At 47.3% G+C, this 23068-nt stretch overlaps 1 long non-coding RNA gene across 1 annotated transcript in view; it reads left to right on the top strand.

Annotated features, from left to right (window-relative positions):
- Window positions 1-706: 706 nt before the first annotated feature.
- LOC147009048 (uncharacterized) overlaps window positions 707-23068 on the top strand; it is an 87186-nt gene continuing 64824 nt past the window's right edge. The window contains exon 1 of the long non-coding RNA XR_015053254.1: window positions 707-842. This is a non-coding gene — a long non-coding RNA (uncharacterized LOC147009048). The remainder of the gene's footprint in view (window positions 843-23068) is intronic.

Genomic DNA, 23068 nt, shown 5'->3' with positions numbered 1-23068 from the left:
GCACGGCTTTGGCAGTTTCCGCTCGACTGCACCCGAACCGGATTTTTGGTAGTCGGTAGTTGTAACTCGACCGCAGTCGGTAGAGTGACCCGGTTCGAGCAAGGCGTGCTGAGGGCGCGGTTCCCCGGTAGTCAAAATCACGTAGTTAATTCGGTAAATTGGTTCTAGACAAGAAGACCCTACGCTACGCGGTTGAGATATTGGCGACCACGATCCGCTCTGCGATGCGCCACCTCTTTCTTCTCATTAACCCTTGTGTGTGTGTGTGTGTGTGTGTGTGTGTGTGTGTGTGTGTGTGTGTGTGTGTGTGTGTGTGTGTGTGTGTGTGTGTGTGTGTGTGTGTGTGTGTGTGTCTGCAACGCGAGGCTCCACAGCACAAACCAGCAAACCCATTGTTTTTCAAATGGTAGTCCTTCAAAAATAGGGTGTCTATTTACCGTCATTTTTTATGAGGAGGTCCAGTTGGCAAAATACGCAATTGGAAAAATCTTGCCAGACAGAGGAACAATTGTATGTGAACCAATACGTCTTGGCAATGAATCTTCGTCGGTGTACGGTCAGATCGGTTGTTAGTTGCTTGCTTTCTTTTTGTTGCACTCCACAAATTCCTTACTATCCCTGCTTGCATAATACAATAATAAATCCATTCACTGTGCGACATATTTTACCTCGCCTGGCTGTTAATAAATGTTTGTGTGGAAATGTTCCCAACTTGTTTTTGTCTTTTCTTTCATTGCTCCAGCATGGTCCGTATCCGAGCTGAGCTGGGACTTTATCTCCCAATGATCCGTTCTACGAGCCCGTGCGTTCCTTGGCAGTGTCACTCAGCTGCATCTGATCCAGTAAGGTGACCCGGTTCAGACAAGGCGTACCGGGAGCGTGTTCCCCAGTAATTAGGTCATGTGGTCATGTAGTAATTTGGACCCAAGGTCATGTGGTTGAGTTATTGGCGTTCACCGTCGATTAGCGACCCGCCGCATCACGGAGTTATCCGTGTGCGAAGGCCTGTGATTCCGGAGAGTCTGGTGGGAACCTGAGATAGCTTTCCCCCCTCGTGGTCTTCTCGCCCCGACCCCGGGCCGCAACAACAGATATATGCATAGACATAGTTATATCTCAAAAAAAGGTGTGGACAAGTTATGACAAAACTTGGTGGATGCGTTGGTTAGGTGATAAGAAGAAGCGGATTAGATTTTGGTTCGGATCCAGCGCATAAGTGGGATACAAAATCTTAAACTGCTCAGCCTACCGGAGGTATGCACTCTACCAAGTGCCGTGCTACTTTGTTCTGTTTTGCCAAGTGTCGCTCCATAAGAGATTTTTCATTGATTAATCAATTCATTGGTTAATTATTCATTTTTCGATGACTTAATTTTCAAAAAGTTACAGATTCGGATGAAACGGTGGTGGTTTGGGTATGCAATTAGCCAATTGATGAAGAAATTCATTATTTTATGATTATTTATTTCTTTTAATTATGCAATTAATCAATCGGTTATTGTGCACGGCTCCTTCTCACTTCCATCTCGATGTGCTGCAAGGCAAGTAAGTATCATTTGAACACATTCACCTCAGAAGTACACCGATTCGTCCAAATTCCATCTCCATGTGCTGCATGTCGGCATCGCCAGGCGCCGAAGATGCCCCGGCAATGTCGCATGCTGGAGGATTTGTTGTTTATTTATTTGGCATGGGGCGGTATACTTTCAATGTACCTCGACTTGTTATTATTTTAAACATAAGGTATGAGGTAGGAAATAAAACGTGGGTGCTGAATAATTGGATGGATGTGGATGGAGACACGGCGAGTGGATATGTGGAAACCTGCAAAAAGAACAAAAACGTGTATGGCTTAAAACAATATGAGCCTGAGACCCAGGATTCCCTTCCACTTCCATGACTGAGAGATTGTGGCTGTATATATTCAGCTTGTTCACTTCTGGTCATCCTCACCCTCCCCTTGCACTCATACTTCCCAATATATCCAGATTGTTCACTCGACGTCATCCTCACTCTCCCCTGTATATCGAACTTGTTCACTCCTTGTCATCATTACCCTCCCTTTGCTGTCATCCTTCCCCATCTCCTTTATCCTTCCAAATCTTCGTCTGTTTTGTCCTCCACCCTGCTGTTAGGAGGAAACACGTTTGACATTGGAAATATAGATGATTCTTCGATGCCCCTCCAAATACCTGGTTGTCACAAAGATGGCTTGAATTGTCAATTTTTGTCATTTTAAACTTCTTTGCTCTAAATAGACCATATATATATATATATATATTTATATATATATATATATATATATATATATATATATATATATATATATATATATATATACACATACATACATATACACATACATACATACATACACACACGCACACACACACACACACACACACACACACACACACACACACACACACACACACACACACACGCACGCACGCACACGAGGTGTGTTTACACATTGTGTAAGCATATGAACCCTGCTTCCCCATTGTCTCGGGTCACTCACCTGCATTTTTTTCGTTTTTTTTTTTTCATTTATTTTTTCCGCATTTATTTATATTTTCATTGATGGATGTTGTCCGATTCAGTGTATCATTTCACAATTTGGAGACTGTACAAATTATGATGCCTTTAGACTATTTGACTTCCCTTACCCCCATCACTCCCATTGATGCCCCACCCCCCATCCTGATACTTTCCGAAGTCCCTCATTCATTTAAATTCTGGCAATGACTCCAGAAGTGTACAACGTACTCTAACACATCACTTTCCATCAGCGATATCGTTTATTTGTTTTCTCCTTTTTATTCAAAGAACTTCATGAGAAAACAATGGTGTTTACAACACATGAGCCCCGTGCACTTTGAATGTGATGCTGTAAGCAAGATCAAGTGACACGAGGCAAGTGGAGATCTAAGGGAAAGGAGCACAAAAAGTGCTCTGCAAGGCAAGATTTGTGTTCACTTGAAAACATTTTGTATTGTTCAAGCAGTTCCGTGCTGGAGCTATTTAGCATTGAACTGTAAAGCTAGCAACATGATGTCCTGTAAATTGTTTTTAGGGGTGGGGAAGGGGTTGGATTTTGGGGGTAATATTTCAGTATTTGGGTTGGATTTTGGGGGTAATATTGTTACGAATTTGGAAACCTATCGCACACAACATTCAGGTCCTATAGATTAGTTATATCGGTAAGTATGTGTTTTATAGATAGCTTCCTTTCCCTTGTCTAATGGGTAAATAAAAGTTCATGCGCTGTGGTTTATTTTTATAGTTAGGATTTTTATTGTAAAACAAATCAGCATTGACAACAGAAATGACCGTTGGAACAGTTCTGCAGAAAACAAGGACAACCCCCTGCTCCGGGATTCTCCGCGGGCCAAGTAGAGGAGGGGTCGAGCCGGCGGGGGCACGACAACAGAAACGACTGTTAGAACAGTTCTGCAGAGAACAAGGACAACCCCCTGCTCCGGGATTCTCCGCGGGCCAAGTAGAGGAGGGGTCGAGCCGGCGGGGGCACGACAACAGAAACGACTGTTAGAACAGTTCTGCAGAGAACAAGGACAACCCCCTGCTCCGGGATTCTCTGCGGGCCGAGTGGGGGAGGGGTCGAGCCGGCGGGGACGCATAAAAGGGGAGGCAGAAGCTGGTCGAGGATCTCCCGAGGAGGACATCTCCCGAGGAGGGCATCTCCCAACCTGGACATCTCATCTTGCTGGAGTGTTCGTCATGCTGGAGCGCTCGTCTCAGGGGGCCTGTCTGACCAGTCTTGGTCGACGCCGTCCTCGTCCTCCTCACCACGACCGAGAGCTCGAGCGACGCCAGTCCCCGCAGAAACCGCAGGGGTCGCCCACCGGTGTCCGGGTTCGGCTCTCCTCTCACCGGACCGACCAGCTTGAAAACCGCACGAGGCGGACAGGTCTGAGCTAGGCCTCAATAAAGACCATTTGGTCCGGTCATCTTTGGGTGTGTGTGTGTGTGTGTGTGTGTGTGTGTGTGTGTGTGTGTGTGTGTGTGTGTGTGTGTGTGTCCGTGGGCCCGTCTGCCAAGTAGTAAATCGTATAAGTGCTTTTGCTGTATATACTTGCATTTCTTATATTCGGTTTAGCTCTGCCTTTATGTGATCCCCTCATTCCCTCCCCCCCCCATTGTAAATAAATACCCCGATTGTTCAATGTTTCAGCTCATTCATGTCCATTCTTTCATTGGCTTCACGTGTTGCGTGTTGGGAATTAGCAAGGCCGTTGTGCTGTTGTAACAGGATATTCGGGACCGACGGAACTCGGCGATCAAACCGCTCGGATCGCACACAGAACGAGCATGCTAAGCAGCTCGTTCCGTACGGGTGCCGTCGAGGGTGTGAAGACTTGGTAGATCGCCACGTGGTTTCTAAGTATTTTGAAAATTGGCGAATAACCCTGTACCAAGTGGTAGAAATATTGACCCTTCACGGTCCAAAAAGGGACCCGTACTTTCCGGAGTTTTCCGAAGAAGTACGATCTGAATTCCGGGCGATCGGTCGAGCCGACTCAGCAGCTCCATCTCACGGTTGTGCTCGCAGCCGACGTCTGGCCCCGCAACAATATTTCAGTATTTTTTAACATTTTCATTCACTACTGCTGTAGAGGGAGGAGGGGAAACACAGCAACATGGAAAAGAAGGGTTGTGCTTGGGGAGAGTGAATGAAGATGAGTATAGATGGGGGGGGGGGTGACCTGAAGAAGAACAGGAGAGCCATTGAATAGACTGAGGAAGTTAGTTCCACAGGTGAGATAAAAGAGGAACCAATGAGTGCAGGTGAGCTGAGTCTTGATTTTGGGAGTTTCACCACAGATGGGTTACGAACAGACTGTGTGCATTGTGACGAAACATGGAGGAGTGGGGAGGAACAGGGAGGGAACAGAGCATGAAAAGGGCTGAGCGTCCAAGACCAGAAAACAGGCGATAGAAGACAGAGTTGACAAACCTATCTGCGATGCGAGAGTAACAGGCCTGGAGACTCAGAAGTGAATCAGCTTCATCCTGGGATATTCCAATGATTTTGAGGGTCTTGACCTCCATGGCATCAAGAGGTAAAACATGTGAGGTCAGAGTGCTGTCCCAAATGGAGACAGCAGTCCTTAATCAAGCAGGGGAAGAAGACCTTACATGTTGTTGGAAGTTTGAAGTTGATAAGGAAGGACTTGGATTGCTGAAAAGCAGCACTGATACTGTGCAATCCATGAATCTTCCCACCTCTTCAGCTTGCCAATGAGTGAGAGAGAAAGATAAAGATGGACAGCAGCCAAAAATAATGGGTTCTAAATCAGGAAAGCCAGCCAGACAAAGGTTAGGGAAGGGTGGGGAAGTCAGAGGTGGGTACAGGAGAGTTGTTTGTGCAAGCAGGCGAAGCACGGTAGGTGTGAAGTCCTGATTTTAAGAGGCTCTCTACTCTGCGACAACATCTAATACCAACTGTCAAATAAAAAGCAGCAACACTTAACCACCCATCATTGGTGGCATTTCTCAAGTGACACACTTTGGTTGTCAAGGCATTTATGAAGTGTAGACTGAATAAATTTTTATTATCAAACCCTTCAAATAGGAGTTATGGAATAATGGTTCATTGAAGACCATGGATCGAACATAGGTCGAGGGGTCAGGAAGACAGGTAAAAGCTTGCCATGCATTCAGCTGGGTTTGGTGAAAGGAAGGTAAGTAAGTAGAGATAAGTCTATCTTGGTCGCGTCCATTAAAAACAGCTCCTGAGCGAAATCCAATTTCCTAGTTTGACGGAGGATGCAACCAGTGAGCTGTCTCCAAGCTAAACAAGGTTCATGCAAGAAGCGCCACATTGTTCAAAGATGGAAAGCCATGATGCGGCACTTGACATTTACAAGCCCTTGGCCACCTTCTGTTGTTGGTCGTTTCAAGATCTCTGGTCGCAGCCACTGCTTTCTGGACCAGAAGAAGCGAGTGGCACATTTTTGTATCTCGTCCATCGTGGCTGAAGGTACTAGGATGGCAAGAACCTTGTACCATAAGGTGGAGGTGACTTGACTGTTGATGAGTAATCTCACATATATCAATTATCCCACACAACAGATATATTGTCATGGGTCTGGGCAGTTCAGTTTCTCCACCATGCCCAATTGTGGTGAACGGGCGGTTAACACCGGCCAGCCCAAACAGCAGAGTGGTTTTCCCTTAGGAGGCGGACACGTGATCCTCAGAGATTACCACACGCGCGGGAGTGACAACTGGTGACACTGGTGGAGTGACGGAGGCACAGGTGGATGCACAGCACAAGGGGTTGATACTCGAACCCCATGACAAATACACGGTTACAGCAACTTAAAATAAACACGGGTATTTAATGACAATATAAATATTTACAAGGGTACAACTCCAAAAGTAATAATAATGCATGAAGTAAATTAAGATCTAAGTCGAAGTGCTTCTACACACAGACTCTAATACAGACAAGGGGAAACAAAAGAAAAGCAAATCCTCCCTTTATTCTGGCACTTACTTTGGTTCAGAAATGGTCTTCATGGAACTTGGAATCGAGGCGCTTCGTCCTGCATGTGTAGATGCGCCCAAAATGGTGCTGAGCCACTCTCTCACAGCGGGAAAAACGTAAGTCAGGCAATTAGTAAGTGGTATTCAACGCCAGGGCTCAGAGACTGCCGTGCAGCTTCCTCGTCGATCACACTTGTCGAAACGCTCTCTGCAGAATGGCGCCGTTTCTTCGGTGATACACACGAGGCTTCGAGGTTGGTCTCTCACGATAAGCAAAGAGCCAATGGCCAGTATCCCGCTCCAACATGCGAGCCAATTTGCCTCAGCACCAATATGGGAATTGTGCCGTCTTCTTCATGCGTCGAAGAAAAGCCATTTTGTCATGCTGAGAGAGCAAAGCGAGATCCTCTGTCTACCGCGCACGTCCCTCACTCTGAACTCGTGCGTCCACTCCCTCTCTCCTTGGCATCACACCATCCACCTCATCTCCGGGGCATGGGCCTCTGCCTGCTCAACATGCCTGGCTTGCTTGTGGTTATGGTTGTGGTTGGTATAAAAAAGCAACTCCTTCATGATTGGCTTGTAAATGCAAAAACATAGGAATAGGTCAGAGAGGGGGCAATCACATACTGGGGGAAATTATCCTTAAGAACGATCTAATTAACACCGCACCCCTCCCCCCCCCCCATGTGGTGACAAGTAACACTTAAGCTCACAGTTTCCCCACTTAATTTACATTGAGATGTCTCCTAGACGTCCAGGGACCAAACAACTCCATTCAATCCTAACTTTCAAATGAAATTCCTTCATCTACACCCACAACCACAACAATATTATCCTGAATATTGTGGCCGGGAACACAGAAAGTTTGATCAATATGTATAATGTCCTTTAGTCAGGGTGAGAGACATAAGGCCAAGGCCTTTGAAATAAATTTATAGTTCATACACAAGGATATTGGTTTCCACTGCGAGATGAGCAATGAATTGCCTTTTTTAGGAAGTAAAGTCAGCACAGCTCTCCTGCAGCTCAGTGGGTGCTCACCCTTCTCCAAGCTGACCTGGAAACCCAAAAGCAATTCGGGACCAATGACATCCCAAAAGTTTCCAAAGAACTCCGCTGGCAGACCATCGAAGCCAGGCGATTTCCCTCTGCCCAGGCTTCGAAGGGCAGCAGAACGTTCTTCGAGTGTGAGTGGCGACTCTAAGTCTGACCATTGTTTGGGGGTTATAGTACAAATACCATCAACCGAGGGGGAAACAAGTTCTAAATAGACTTATTTTGCCTGGTAAAGGTTAGAAAATACTTTTGCATCTTTCTTAAATTCCACAGGGATAATAGTGACCGAGTTGTCAGGACGTTTCAAAGCAGTAATTACGGAGTGAGGAGATTTGGATTCAAAGTCAAAGAAAAAGCGGGTTGGGGTATTCAAGAGATTAAGGTGTTTAAACTGTAATCTCGTTAGCGCTCCTTGGATTGGGCAGTCAATTATATTATTGAGAAGGGACTTCTTTTCATGGAGTCTTAGTTTTTGTTGGGGGGTAGGGTGGGTTTTTTAAGTAGTTTGAATTTTTATAATATCCTTGTTCAGCTCAGCTTTTATTCTGCGTTCCACTTGTGTGTATAGAAAGCAGAATTGCTGACAGAAGTTCCAAATTTGGACTGTTGCCTTGCCCCACCATAATCCCTGGTCCCTGAGTTGGGGTTTGGAATCCATCAAGCTGGACCATGCACTATCAAAAGCATTCCTAAAGTAGGAGCTATCCAAAACAGAAATGTTAAATTTTCAAAAGGAGTGGAAATTTGGAAGTGACCCGAAGTGGTAGCTCACGGAAATGAGGTGGTGGGCGGGAAAAAAAACCAGATGGAGAAATTCCGTTGGAAGGGGAGAGATAGGTAAAGGGCAAATTCACGTAAAACCTGTCAAGCCTGGCGAGGGCCACCTGATTGTTCACAACCTTACACCAGATCACTTTTGCAGATCTAATTGTCTCACATGGGGTTGCAACCTGTTGTGGAAGGCTCATCAGTCTGTGCTTTTTGAAGGAGCGTCGATATTTAATAGAGTAAATGGGATAACCACATCTACAAAAGCCAGGGAGGCTAAGTGAAATGGGAATATTTCCTGAAATGACAGCGAGAGTAGGCGAAAATGACGATTAACTAGGAAGGCAACTGCTGCTGTGCGAGACGTCGAGTCGACAAAGTAGGCAGTCCTCATCATCATTCGTTTCGACCCAGTGTGGGATTCCGGAGTAGAATGGGTTTCCTGCAAGAAAACTACGTCTTTTTTTTTAACCTTATAAGGTTCACTACTTTAAGCATCCGAGACTGGCCTGCACCACCATTTATATTGAGGCTACCAAAAGTTACCATAGTCAGGTCAGGTATGGGAACATGCGCCAGAGCAGCACGTCACTACGTCCACTTTCCGCCGGTACTCCAGGGACCTCCGTCTGGCCATCCCCCAGACAGATGCCTGGCCCATCCCAATCTCCTTGAGATGCCGATCAACCTGCTGCAACTACGAGGAATGTGGTCGGCCCATTGGCCTCCTCCACTCACAAGACTCCCTCGCTGAGAGAATCTGGTGAGCAGGATCAGCGTCAGGAAAACGAGCCACATGTCCATACAGCCGCAGCTGACTCTCACGGACTATGCAGGTAACAAATCTCGTTTGAGTCTCTCTCAGCAACCGCTCGTTGAACACAAAGTCCGACCAGCGATAGCCAAGGATTCTCCGAAAAGACCTGGCACCAAAGGAATTAAGTCTCCATCTCAGATCCTTGGTCAGAGTCCAAGTCTCACATCCATAGAGCAAGACTGGAGGCACCAAGGACCTGAAGACTCAGACTTTCGTCCTCCCACACAGTTACCGGCCGCGCCACACCCCATTATCCAGTGAATCCATGACTCCCCAGGCTCAACCAAGACGTCCGTTGACCTCTGAATCACAGACAGCAGAGACATGAATATCACTGCCGAGGTTACCATAGTGATGTAAAGAAAATATGCAGAGCAACGTTTTAGTTCCTTTTTGGCATTTACAACGTGCTTTTTAAGCCTACTGCATTGTGCTTCAGTAGAATGGTGGTCAGTGTGCCAGTTAAAAGCTGGTGTTGGCTTAGTGGTAAGGGTGGCTGGCTTGGGATCTTAGGGTCCCAAGTTTGAGCCCTGTTGTCCACTGAATTAACACCAGCTGAGGTTGACTCACCTGATATCCTTCTGAGGTTGGCGAAATGAGTTCCAGTGTACTGGTATAGGGGCACAGCATCAGCGGCACACTCGTGCCTCAACAAAATGATCACTACCCGGCAGCGACGAGGAAGAAGAAGAGGAAGAGGAAGAAGAAGAAGAAGGCCAGTTGATGACACTTCTCACCATTTCAATGAACCCGTGCAAATCAGAAAAATTATCCTAAATCTCACCATTTTTTTCTGAAAGTCTGGTTCAAGAATTTGAGAATTTGCAATGGCAAGATGTTAGATTCCTTGTTTGTGGGGAATTCCTCAATGTCAAACGATTTTCAAATGTCAAACAACCCTCTTAGAGCCCTGTCACACCTTGACGTTTTAGCCAGCGCATGGCAACGTATCAAAATGTTTGTAAAACGCTGGCGTACGCTGAACTATTGATGGTTTTTCCAGTTTTGGGCGTATTCATAACGAGTTGGACGTATGCATAACGTATAAGTAACGTACACAGAACGTTTCGATAACTTATACCAACGAATGCTTAGCATGTTGTCGGCGTTCACAACGTATGCCCAACGATAGTCTAACGTATGCATAGCGTGCGGCAGCGTATCGCCGACGATCACGTGGCGTAGGCTATTAATAGGCTGCCGCTCAATGATTTAAATCATAACTGCACTAGACATCGAAGTGTCAACATCACCGTCATGCCCTGTCACACCTTGTCGTTTTAGCCAGCATATGAAAAATTTGCCGAATACGCTGGCACATGTCAAATACGTTATGGGTAAGTTTTGTATACGTTCAGAGCACGCTGAAGCATGCTGGCATACATCGTAGTATGCCGAGCTCGTCGACAAATTTTAAGCATGCTCAAAATTTGTCGACGTATGCCAGCGTATGACGCACACGTTCCGCATACGCTGGCCATAAGTTGTAGGCACGTTATGCGATCGTTGACACACGTTACTTGTAAGTTACTCATAGGTTGAAACACGTCGAGGTAATGTTTAGCGTACCCGAAAATATTTTCTAACCGATGAGTAACGTGCTTTGAACCTATGTGTAACGTATCTCAAACGCATATTGACGTATGTAGACGTATTTCATTGACGTCTTCCGGACGACCACAGAACTTACTGAACGTGTTTCTAACTTAAAGCTACCGTATAATGGCGTATTGGCAGCGTTTAGGGGAATTGGAATATAAAAATGGGCTTCACAGGAGGAACCTGTCAGTATTTCAGACTCCATGGTGAGTAGATGTCCATGTCAGTAGTATCAGTAGTATCAGTAGTATCAGTTGTAGTAGTAGTAGTAGTAGTAGTAGTAGTAGTAGGTCAATGTCAGTAGTAGTAGGTAAGCGTGATGGGGAGGGTGTGGGTGATGATGGATCCTCCTTGCATCCGCGTCCACGGCCAGGAGAATTCTTAGCAGCATTCTTCGAAGTTTTCTTCGGCATTTTTTTTTTTAATGTTTTTCTACGCTGAACTATTGATGTTTTTTTTCAGTTTTGGGCGTATTCATAATGAGTTGGACGTATGCATAACGTATTAGTAACGTACACAGAACGTTTCGATAACTTATACCAACGAATGCTTAGCATGTTGTCGGCGTTCACAACGTATGCATAGCGCGAGGCAGCGTATCGCCGACGATCACGTGGCGTAGCCTATTAATAGGCTGCTGCTCAACGATTTAAATCGCTGCCGCTCGACTATTTAAATGGACGTTGCCGCTCGACGATTTTAATCATAACCAAACTCGACATCGAAGTGTCAACATCATCGTCATGCCGAAGAAAACTTCGAAGAATGCTGCCAAGAAGTCTCCTGGCCGTGGCTGTGGACGCGGACGCAAGGAGGATCCATCATCACCCACACCCTCCCCATCATGCTCACCGACTACTACTGACATGGACCAACTACTACTACTGATACTACTGACATGGACATATACTCACCATGGAGTCTGAAACACTGACGGGTTCCTCCTGTGAAGCCCATTTTTATATACCAATTCCCCTAAACGCTGCCAATATGCCATTATACGGTAGCTGTAAGTTAGAAACACATTCAGTAAGTTCTGTGGTCGTCCAGAAGACGTCAATCAAATACGTCTACAAACTCTACATACGTCAATATGCGTTGTAGATACGTTACACATAGGTTCAAAGCACGTTACTCATTGGTTAGAAATAAGTTTCGGGTACGCTAAACATTACCCGGATGTGTTTCGACTTATGAGTAACTTACAAGTAACGTGTGTCAACGATCGCATAACGTGCCTACAACTTATGGCCAGCGTATGTGGAACGTGTGCTTCATACGCTGGCATAAGTCGACAAATTTTGAGCATGCTTAAATTTGTCGACGAGCTCGGCATACTACGACGTATGCCAGCGTGCTACTAACGTATACAAAACTTACCCATAACGTATTCGACGTACGCCAGCGTTTTAGACAAATTTTTCATATGTCGGCGTACGCTAGCTAAAACGTCAATGTGTGGCAGGGCCTTTACATATCGGAAGCACTATCCACTGTTGTCAAGCGATGCTCATATACCCTGGTGTGCAGGTATTGGCCTGCTCTATTCCAGATGAAGTAGGGAGGGGGAGGGCACTAATACAACCTCGGGTCATGTGGAAGGTGGGGGGGGGCAGGAGAGTCAGAATCAGCCACAGGTTTAGCAACATGTTCTTCTTCAACCATGTCACGACACTTTGGCACATCTTCAGGGGTAGTTGGTGCAGAAATTTCAGCAATTGAAGAGTTTTTGTCGATTAATTCAGGGCACTGTTGGGTGGCTGTGGGGGCAATTTTGGACTCATTTACAGTTGGGTGTTTTAGTGGTTCATTCTTATTACCACGAGAAGGTATCAAGACTGTGTCTTCTTTAATGTCTTCACATTCCCATTGATCCACCAACAGGGGATCGACATCTTCACTTGAGAGTAACTCAAACCAATTATCCATGGGTGTTGCTCAGATAAACCTGGAATTGCGTTTTTTTTTTTTGTATGCCTTGTCAAGGTTCGTAAGAGAGCGAACACACAACACACAGCAAGGGGGCATGGGACAAGAGGGGCGTGAGAGGGAAGGACAAAACAGTGGGGAACAGAGACATTTGGAGATCCGTGGAAGGGAAAGGGATGGGGTGGGGAACATGGGGTATACAAGATGGACATTACAGGGACTTTCAGGAAGGAAAGCAGGGAATTTGAAGGAGATGAGGTTTGGGGTGGATTAACGGGAGAAGAAAAGATCGAGGTATAGGATGGGGGATGATAAGAGGTGGTGGTGAACAGCTGTTTTTAAGGCCTGGAGGGAAGAATGGGATAAAAGAGAATGTGAGAGTTTATTCCAAAGGCGGGGAAAAAAGAGGAATGAAAGAGTGAAGGTGAGCAGTGATTCATGATTTTGATAGTTTTACCAGAAGGGGGTTGTTGGCCGACCTTGAGCGCCCTGCGGAAATGTGGTGGGGACAAATCGCAGAGAGAACAGGGGGGGGGGGCGAGACTGGACAGGAGATGGTAGAAGACAGAAAGACCACCGACCTGCCTGCGGTGAGAGAGTGAGAGGTCCAAAGACAGCCACATCGTGGGAGATACCAATTATCCTAAATGCCTAGGGTTCCACAGCGTGAAGCCGAGAAAGGTGAGAGGCAGGAGCACCAGCCCAGAGTGGAGAGCAGTACTCCATCAGGTTGTGAACGAAAACTTTGTATGTCGTCAGGAGCTCAGGTAGGCCGAGGAAGGACTTTGCACAATGGAGGATTCCCAGTCTGCGACTGGCTTTGGAGGCCAGGTTGGAAATGTGGCTTTCCCAGGAAAGATCATGGCAGATAGTGAGACCCAGAAGCTTGAAAGAAAGGATTTCTTCCACAGGATTGTTGAGAAAGTAGATGGGGGGAGGGGGCCATTCAAAATGGTCCTTTCGGAGAGACGAAGTGAGAGTGTGAGATTTGTCTGGATTGAAAGACATGTTCCACATGTTGGACCAGTTTGTGATTTTAGCCAGATCTGCAGAGAGTGAAGAAGCTGCTGCTTGCCGGTCTGAGGGATGGCAGGTGGTACAGCAGAGGGTGGAGTCATCAATAAAGAGATAAAGAGGATTTTCCAGAGTTGGAGAGATCATTGATGAAAACCAGAAAAAGAACAGAGCCCAGAACACTGCCTTAAGGAACTCCAGCCTGGACAGGAAGAGGGGATGAGAGAACTCCATTTAGGCCCACATGTTGGCTGCGACAGGAGAGGAAGTCTGCGAGCCATGAGTGGAGATGGCCTTGGATGCCACGGGAAGAGAGTTTGTTGAGCAGGGCAGGTTGCCAGACCGTGTCAAAAGCACGCGATATGTCTGGGATATGGCTCTGATTTCATGTCTAGCATTGAGGACCTCCATCCATTGTTGGGAGAGCAGAAGCAGCATATCCAGGGTAGAGTGACCTGGTCTGAATCCAAATTTATGATTGGAAATCAAGCCATTGGAGAAGAGGAAGGATTATTGTCTGAAGCGATGATGGATTGCATAACATTTCTGATGATTGGGAGAAGAAGGCTGATTGGTCTGTAATTGCAGGGATCTCTTTTTGCACCTTTTGTGCAGGGCAGTAATGTTTGCTGATTTCCAAGTAGATGGCAGATGACCTTGAGCAAATTAGAGGGTGAATTGAACAGAGAGAGTGTGAGCAGGAGCAGACGAGCAGGTTTTTAGGACATGTGGGCTGATGCCGTCTGGACCGGTTGCAGAATCCGAGTCGAGGTATAACAACAAACAGTTTGGTTTGGTTTTTTTTTTTTTTTTTTTTTTTTTTGTATACCTTGGTCGAGGCTCGTATGAGAGCTAACACACAACTCACAGCAAGGAGGCATGAGACAAGAGGGGTGGGAGTGGAAGGGACAAAACATTGGGGAACAGACACAGGTGAACTGTGGAAGGGAGAGGGATGGGGATGGGACGGGGAACATGGCGAGGAGAAGATGGACATTACAGGGACTTTCAGGAAGGAAAGCAGGAGAATTGAAGGAAGTGGGCTTGGGTGGATTATCGGGGGTAGAAAAGATCGAGGATTTGGATGGGGGAAGTTAAGAGGTGGTGGTGAACAGCTGTTTTGAAAGCCTGGAGGGAAGAATGGGAAAGAATAGAGTGAGGAAGTTTATTCCAAAGGCGGGAAAAAAGAGGAATGAAAGAGTGAAGATGAGCAGTGATTCGTGATTTTGGTAGTTTTACCAGAAGGGGGTTGTTGGCGGACCTTGAGCGCCCTGTGGAAATGTGGTTGGGACAAATCGCAGAGAGAGCAGGGGGCAAGGCTGGAGAGGAGTCGGTAGAAGACAGAAAGACCACCGACCAACCTGCGGTGATTGAGTGAGAGGCCCAAAGACTCAGCTTCATTGCGGGAGATGCCAATGATCTTAAAAGCCCTGGTTTCGACAGCGTGAAGTCGAGAAAGGTGGGAGGCAGGAGCACCAGCCCAGAGGGGAGAGCAGTACTCCATCAGGCTACGGACAAAAGCTTTGTAAGTAGTCAGGAGCTCAAGAGGGCCGAGGAAGGACTTTGCACGACGGAGGATTCCCAGTCGGCGACTGGCTTTTGAGGCAAGGTTGGAAATGTGACTTTCCCAGGAAAGGTCATGGCAGATAGTGAGACCCAGAAGCTTGAAAGAAAAGACTTCTTCCAGAGGATTGTTGAGAAAGTGGATGGGGGGGTTTTGTAAACGGTCCTTTTGAAGAGACATAGTGAGAGTGTGAGATTTGTGTGGATTGAAAGACATGTTCCACGTGTTGGACCAGTTTGTGATTTTATCCAGATCTGCAGTGAGCGAAGAAGCTGCTGCTTGCCGGTCTGAGGGATGACAGATGGTACGGCAGAGGGTGGAGTCGTCGGCAAAGAGAAATAGAGGATTTTCCAGAGAGTCCGAGAGATCCAGAGAGTCCGAGAGTTCCAGAGAGTTTGACAGTTTAATGTTAATATTCGTTTTGTTGTGTCCTGTGTCTATATATATATGAATATATATATATTGCGGTTTTATAATAATTAAACCACATGCCACGATTGGAACCGGTCGTTGGAGTCTCTCTCAGCAACAAGTCGTTGGACACAAAGTCCGACCAGCGATTGCCAAGGATTCTCCGAAGAGACCTGGTACTAAAGGAATTAAGTCTCCCTCTCGGATCCCTGGTAAGAATCGAAGTCTCACATCAGTAGAGCAAGATTGGAAGCACCAAGACTCACAACGTGTGGCCCTAAATGGAGTTCTTTCATCCCCTCTTCCTGTCCAGGCTGCAGTTCAAGGCAGCGTTCTGGGCCCTGTTCTTTTTCTGGTTTTCATCAATGCCTTCTGTTTCTAAATATATATATATATATATATATATATATATATATATATATATATATATATATATATATATATATATATATATATGTGATTGCAGTTTTATAATTAAACCGCATGCCACGATTGACAGGTACACAGCAAGTCGACTCTTCGAATAGTTATTTGCATAATGTACATAAAGAATAACACCTCCCCTCTCAGGGTTATCATGTAATTAAATGGATTGGGTTGGGTGGCTTGCGCCCCCTGCCAACATGTTGTGATAATACCATCAGTGCGTGATAAAGTTTGCCGTGACTGCCGTCATAATACGGGCTTGCATCCTTTCACTGCCATGACTGTTCAGCGTGTGCGAATGACATCAACATTCTGGAACCTTCGTCGAAGCTATGTCTTCAGGAGCGCATCCTGAATTCCCATTTATTGTTTAAAGCCGACAAAGTCCTTGTTTGTCTTTTCATTTGTGTGGACGTCTACCCTGTAATGTAACTTATTGCCGGTCCACCCCTGTACCTGTGCAGGGGGTGTGGTGCTGTCGATACCTGGGCAGGACTACGAAAGTCCAAGTCCAAGTCTTCAGGTCCTTGGTGCTTCCAGTCTTACTCTAATGATGTGAGACTTGGATTCTAACCAGGGATCTGAAAGGGAGACTTAATTCCTTTAGTACCAGGTCTCTTCGAAGAATCCTTGGCTATCGCTGGTCGGACTTTGTGTTCAACGACCGGTTGCTGAGAGCGACATGAGATTTATTACCTGCATAATCCGTGAGCGTCAGCTGTGGCTGAATGGACACGTGGCTCGTTTTCCTGACTGATCTTGCTCACTAGATTCTCTCAGCGAGGGAGGCTCGTGAGTGGAGGCCAATGGGCTGACCTGGCTCGTGATTGCAGCAGGTTGATCGGCATCTCCAGTAGATGGGGATGGGCCAGGCATCTCCCTGGGGGATGGCCAGACGGAGGCCCCTGAAGTACCGGCGTAAAATGGACGCAGCGACACGCTGCTCCAGCACATGCTCCCATACCTGACCATGTACTGTATTTCTTTTCCCGAATCACTTCATTTTCCCCCACATGCAGACCAAGACACGACACAGCTTCCCTGTCATAATTGCCCCTTTTGCTGGCTTTGTGCTGTGGATATTTTTGAATGTGTCGGGTGTGTCCCGGGTGCATGGGGGTGGATGAGATATCACAATGTTAAGTGTGGAGCTCCATCTCCCAGCAACAACTGGAAGGACCGAGTGCCTATCTGGGCGGGCAGTAGGGGAATCCCCCAATGGCTGGCATGGGGCCAGCTCGTAAGATCTGACGTGGCCCAATCGTTGGCCCCAGGCCACCTCGTAAGATCTGAAATGACCCAATTGCCGGCCCCAGGGACTATAAATCTGCGCTCGACACACTGGTTCTTTCTCTTGGTTCTGGTCATCGCATTGTCGCTCTCAATCTCTCTCTTACCTGGTAGTAGCTGTCATTTTTGCCCTGGTCCCAGATGCTTTGACAGTAGCTGTCTGCTCCAAACGGAGCTCATGGACCCTCGGTTGTGGACAGCAGTGTCGGGGCCATTCCAGAGAGCAGCAGGGAGAGCGGTACCAAGCTGGGGAGGGTGACTGTTACGTACATACCGCTAGGCTGAGGCCACCAGCCCCCCTCCAAACTGTCTCCCCGTGTGGGTGGTCTGATAGGTACCCTGTCATGTTATCTGGAAGGTAAGGAATACGTTAAGCTAAGTCTGCAAGTTGTGCATTTTCTTCCCTTTTTGTAAATACACACCTCGATTGCTTTTTATTGCATTCCCCAATTTTCCTGCCCCGGTTGCCCCCTTTGACTCGATTAAAGCCCTTGAGTTCCTTCCCTCCTTACTCATACCCCACATTGCCTGCTGTAAATAAATTGCCTTGTTCACATTTTCCTTGCAGTCTGTCTGTATCTGTCCTTTCCCCTCATTTATCCAGCAATATCTGCATATGGATTAGCAAAGAGATTATAATTCCCCAACTAATTGGCTCTCACATCAGTCCGGCATTGTGCTAGTGTTAAGCTCGATTGCCTTAATCAAGAGCCAATAAAGATAAAAGCATCACAACTCCGAGGGCGTGATTCCCCCAAAAAGAGACTGCGTATACCACAGTTAAATGGTAGTCAGATGGAGAACACTGGGTCACGTGGTTAAATTGTTGGCATTCGCGGTCGATTAGTGACCCGCCGCAACACGGACTGATTTGTGTGCAACGGCCTCGATTCCCGGTGAGTCCAGGGATAACCGGGGGATAACCCCATCCTCGTGACCCCAGGTTTGCAACAATATATATATATATATATATATATATATATATATATATATATATATATATATATATATATATATATATATATATACATATATATATACACATACACATATATACAGTATACTGTATGTCACAGAGGAAAAATAAAGGGGGAGAAGGGAAAATAAATGAAACACCGAGACAATAACGAAGGGAAGGGCGATGGAAGGGGGGCAAGGGGAGTGGACGAGGGAAAGTGGAGGGGAGGGGGGACGAAAGGGGAGTGGGTGGGGTAGAGTGCTGGGGCTGACAAAAAGGGAATGGTGGGGATACAGACAGAGATTAATGATGTTCATATAAACGAAAAAGGGGGAAAAAGAAAGTGAGAACGACGCAAAAAGGGATGAAGAGTCAGAAAGCAGAGGAGCGCACAGCTCACCAAAACCACACTGCCACCATGACACCACACGCAGCTCACCGACTGCCAGTAGGGGTGAGAATGTGAGGGAGAGAGAGAGACTCTAGATGACAGCAAGGAGGTGTGAATGCGGACAGGTATGGGTAAATCCACCCTTCGGTCGTGTAAATACCTGCGTTCTACCCATGTCGGACAAGAAACAAAGGCACAGTTTGCTCAGGTGCTCGTCATGTCAAGAGTATTGGACAGTGCCACCATCATGTCATTAAGGCAACTGACATCAGGCAACTCGACGGATTTGGACGAACCATTTGGTGACGCCTGCTCAACATCAAGTGGCACGACAGTATTACAAATGAGAGTCAAATGGAGATGACTAATCAATCATCGACTGATGGTGCCTCGCAGTAGTAGCAATGTGATGGAATGCATGGCAGCATGGCTGGGCCATGTGATTCAGTATGGTGAAGTGGCAGCAGCTGTTGTGGATGGTTTTCTGGATGGATGTCGTCGTTTGGTAGATCGACCAAAGATGCTTTGGGTTGATAACATCCGAGAGTGGTCAGGGTGCAACATCACTGAACTCAAAGCGACAGCGCTGGAAAGACGGGTTGTGTCGAAAGTGGCGGCAGTGGTTCCGGTGGTGTATAATTTGAGAAGGCGACCATGGGCTTAAAGGTCCCATGTAATTCAAAAGTTTCTGGTTATTTATGTATTAACTTGACCTTTCTAGTGAAGAAATCACCCATGTTTCTTTTTTTAAATCAACAATGGGATAATTAGACCAATATTTCCAACATTTGTAGTGCTTTTCACAACTTGCTATTCCCCGCCCCTCAAAAAAATGGAGTTCAGCGAACCGCAGGTCACGTGACCGTTGACGTCATCTCCAGAACGCGACTCGCTCAGAGTCGATTGATGAGACGTCACGCGCCGTATAAAGTACGTACAAATGCATTGTGCACATTTGTTCGCTATCTCACCGATCGTCTTAATTCCTGTGATTGTTTCACGGAAGTTTTTATGAGTTTTAGCCTTACTTTCGAAAATGCCTGCTCGTTGAATTGTTCGTTCAAACCAGCCAGCTGGGATAGGTATGATTCCACATACATGCAAGCCAGGTATGGCTGCACTCGACATACATGGGCTTATTCTAAAGTGAAGGTACTGCTTCCATTGGCTTGCTATTCATTAACATTTAGCCAAAATGCTGAAATAAATGAACAAGGAAAAATATTGTTGTGGTTGAGGAAATTCGCAAACCACCATTCAGGTCCCGTAGGTGAGATATCTCTGTAAGTACATGTGTAGTTAGCCCCAAACCCGTTGTTTAGAGGGAATAAATGTCATTCATTCGGGCTGCGACCCTTTAAGATAGCCGTTTTTCTGTTCTATTTTTATTTTGAGCCAACCACGTCTCAACCGCCATCACACAACAACCACCAACCGCAACGCCGCTTCACAACAACAACGCCAACAGCCACGACCTTTACCGTCACAACTCGCTCTCGCAATCATCGCATCACCGCCATTCCAAGCGTCACCGTGGCCAGGGACCACCACAATAAACCCTCCACCACCTTCACCTCTCCTTCTGCGGCCTTTCCCGCACCGCTTGTGGGCACCGATCCTGGACTCGTACAGGGCGCGCGCCGAGCAGCGGGTGCAAAAAGCGGCCTTTTCGGGGAAGTCGGATCAGGAATGATTCACGCCCACTTCCGATCTGTCCAATCATTAAGCGTGGGGGCGATTTGGCCCCGCCTCCAGGCGTGTCGGAGTTGAATCGATATATGCAGATTCGCGGATCAGGAATGATTCACGCCCACTTTTCCTCCGTCCAATGGGCGAGCGTGGCTCCGCCCCCGAGCCGATCCTGATCCAAAAATCTGCATATGGTTTCTCCTGTCGCACTATAAAGCGCCGAGCGTGGGGCGAATTGAGTCAGTTGAGAGTTTCTATTTCGGGCGAGTTGGAGAGGTGTGGCAGTGGCAGTGGCAGTGGCAGCGGCAGCGGCAGCGGCAGCGGCAGCGAGAGAGTTTCTGTTTCGGGCTCGAGTTGGAGAGGTGTGGTGGCGGCAGTCAAGACGGGTCTGGAGGAGAGTCGGTCTGTCGGGGTTCGGAGTCTGTTGGGGAGTTGCAGAGAGGAGAAGCCGGGAACGCAGTCGAGGGCGCAGTGGAGTCGCTCGTCGCGGGACCCAAGCAAGCCAGCTATCCTCTTTCCCCAGAGCATCAACAACCCCCCCCTGTTTCCCCCCGCGCTGAGATAGTGCGAAAAGGGGGGGCCCCGTTCCCACCCCATTCCAGGCAGTGCCAGCGAGGCCCGCGGAGGAGCGCGGAGTCAGGGCACCGCCGCCATTTTGCGGCTCATCACCAGACGGGTGGGCTCGACGCGGTCTCGGCCCCAGGCCCGTCTGCCCCCCTTGTAGTTGAGGGTGGCCCCTTTTTCTTTTGCTTTGGAGTATATGTGTTGTCGGCGCCGTCTGTAAAGTAAAACTGTGTAAGTGTTGCCGTGTGCTCGCGTAGTAGATCTGAATTGTGTCTCTTTTGTTGCATTTGCTTTTTGTGCATAATTGTTGTGTTTCTTTTACATTTGCTTTTGGAGCATAATTGTTGTAATTGTATATGTGTGCTTTCCGTTTGCCGCGGAATAAATGTGCCTTATGTTGAACTGTTTTTCCCGTTTCGCTTCGTCTTTTCTTTAATTGAATCTCCATCTTACTTCACGTAAAGGGTTGGTCGTGGGCTAAATACGCCCAATAATTAATCGGAACCGTCGAGGTTGACGATAACACCGCTCGGTTATCCCGATAGTACGGAACGGGTCGCTTAAAGTGGCCTGTGTCCGAAGTCGACCTGCGGCGAGGTGCGATCGCCCGGTCTACCCTCTGTGTGGGTACTTAGGAAGGTCGAATTTGGCGAACAACCCTATCCCACGCGGGGGGCCGATTGGCACGATCGTGGTGAGGCCGAAAGGCCCACCCGTGACTAGTTCCCGGCGTTAGTCCGAGAGGGTCACGACGGAATTGTCCGTCCGGTGGGCGACGTGCCGCGATTCGAGTTATGTGGCCGTTCGCACGCCAGCGGGCGCGAATCCGCAACACTGGTGTCAGGAGTGGGATACAAACTCATCCCCCTCCTCGCGGCACTGATATCGGAGAACGGGAAAACGGGCTCTCCTATCTCCAGCTAAATTCACGGGAATCAGTCCAGGGGTGAGAGGAGCGACCCCCGATTCCCTCCAAATTACGAGCGATTTAAATTAACCCTTTACGAGAAATAAGATGGCGTCTCAAGGCGAGCGGGAGCCGGGGGTATTAGGTATGTGTCGTCATGCAGGATCCATGGCCCAGGTCGGTTCTTTTTATAATTATAACCCCACCACTAACTGTGGTCAGTGGGAGCGGCTTGAGCACGAACTTTGCTGGCAAACGGAGTCGCACAATGGCAGCGCGATCGCACCTCAGCGCAGCACGGAGTGGGTTGATATTAATGGCACAGCACGAGGCGTGAGCTCCCAGTCACCGGTTCAAGGCACATGGTCACGGCATGTGCCATGGCAGGCGTGGCAGGATGACTATGCGAGCACTGGCAGGCTTCAGGCACAATTGGGGGATGTCTTGCAAAAGGTGAAGCGTTATGAAGAATATATCAAGGTGGTGCAAAGTGGAGTGGACGAGTCACAACGGCACGCAGACGCGCTTCAGAAAAATTACGTGTACGGTGGGACACAGCGATTGGACGATTTACTGGAACGAATTCGGTGGCAAAAACATGACTTGGCCAATAGAGTCGACAAATTATGTGGGAAAAAGAATTTGGTAGTGTTTTATACCCGTCAGTTGGAATATGCGAAGAGCAAACTGAACAAAAGAATAGAGGAACAGCAGATTGGTATCTCCCAGGAAAGGAAACAATGGGAGGAAGAATGGAAAACCGAGCTCGAAAAGAAACAAAAGGAGCACGACTTGGAAGTAAAACAATTAATGGAAAAATTATTGGAGGAAGCAAGGCGGTTCAAAGAACTGGAGGAGAGAGTGAGGGAAATACAGTTGGAAGAGAAAAAATGTGAACACGATGGGGAGTTGGAACAATTGAAGGAAGAGATAAGAACAGGCAATCAGGAAAGAGAAAGCCTAGAATGGAAGATAAAAAGAGGAGAGAGACAGCTGGAGGAAAGGACAGAGGAATTGCTGGAAAAGTCAGAACAGTTCAAAGAACTGCAGAGAGAATTGAGGGAGGAAGGAGAAAGGAAAACAAAGCTCGAAAAGGAAAAACGCGAACAAGATGGGGAATTGGAACTACTGAAGCGAGAGGTAAGGGCAAGCCAGTTTAAAAGAGAAAT

This window comes from Eptatretus burgeri, chromosome 18 (assembly GCF_056783735.1).
Source record: "Eptatretus burgeri isolate ZD-2024b chromosome 18, Ebu_testis_v1, whole genome shotgun sequence".
Taxonomy (NCBI): Eukaryota; Metazoa; Chordata; class Myxini; order Myxiniformes; family Myxinidae; genus Eptatretus; species Eptatretus burgeri.
This window is presented reverse-complemented; position numbering and strand designations above follow the sequence as displayed.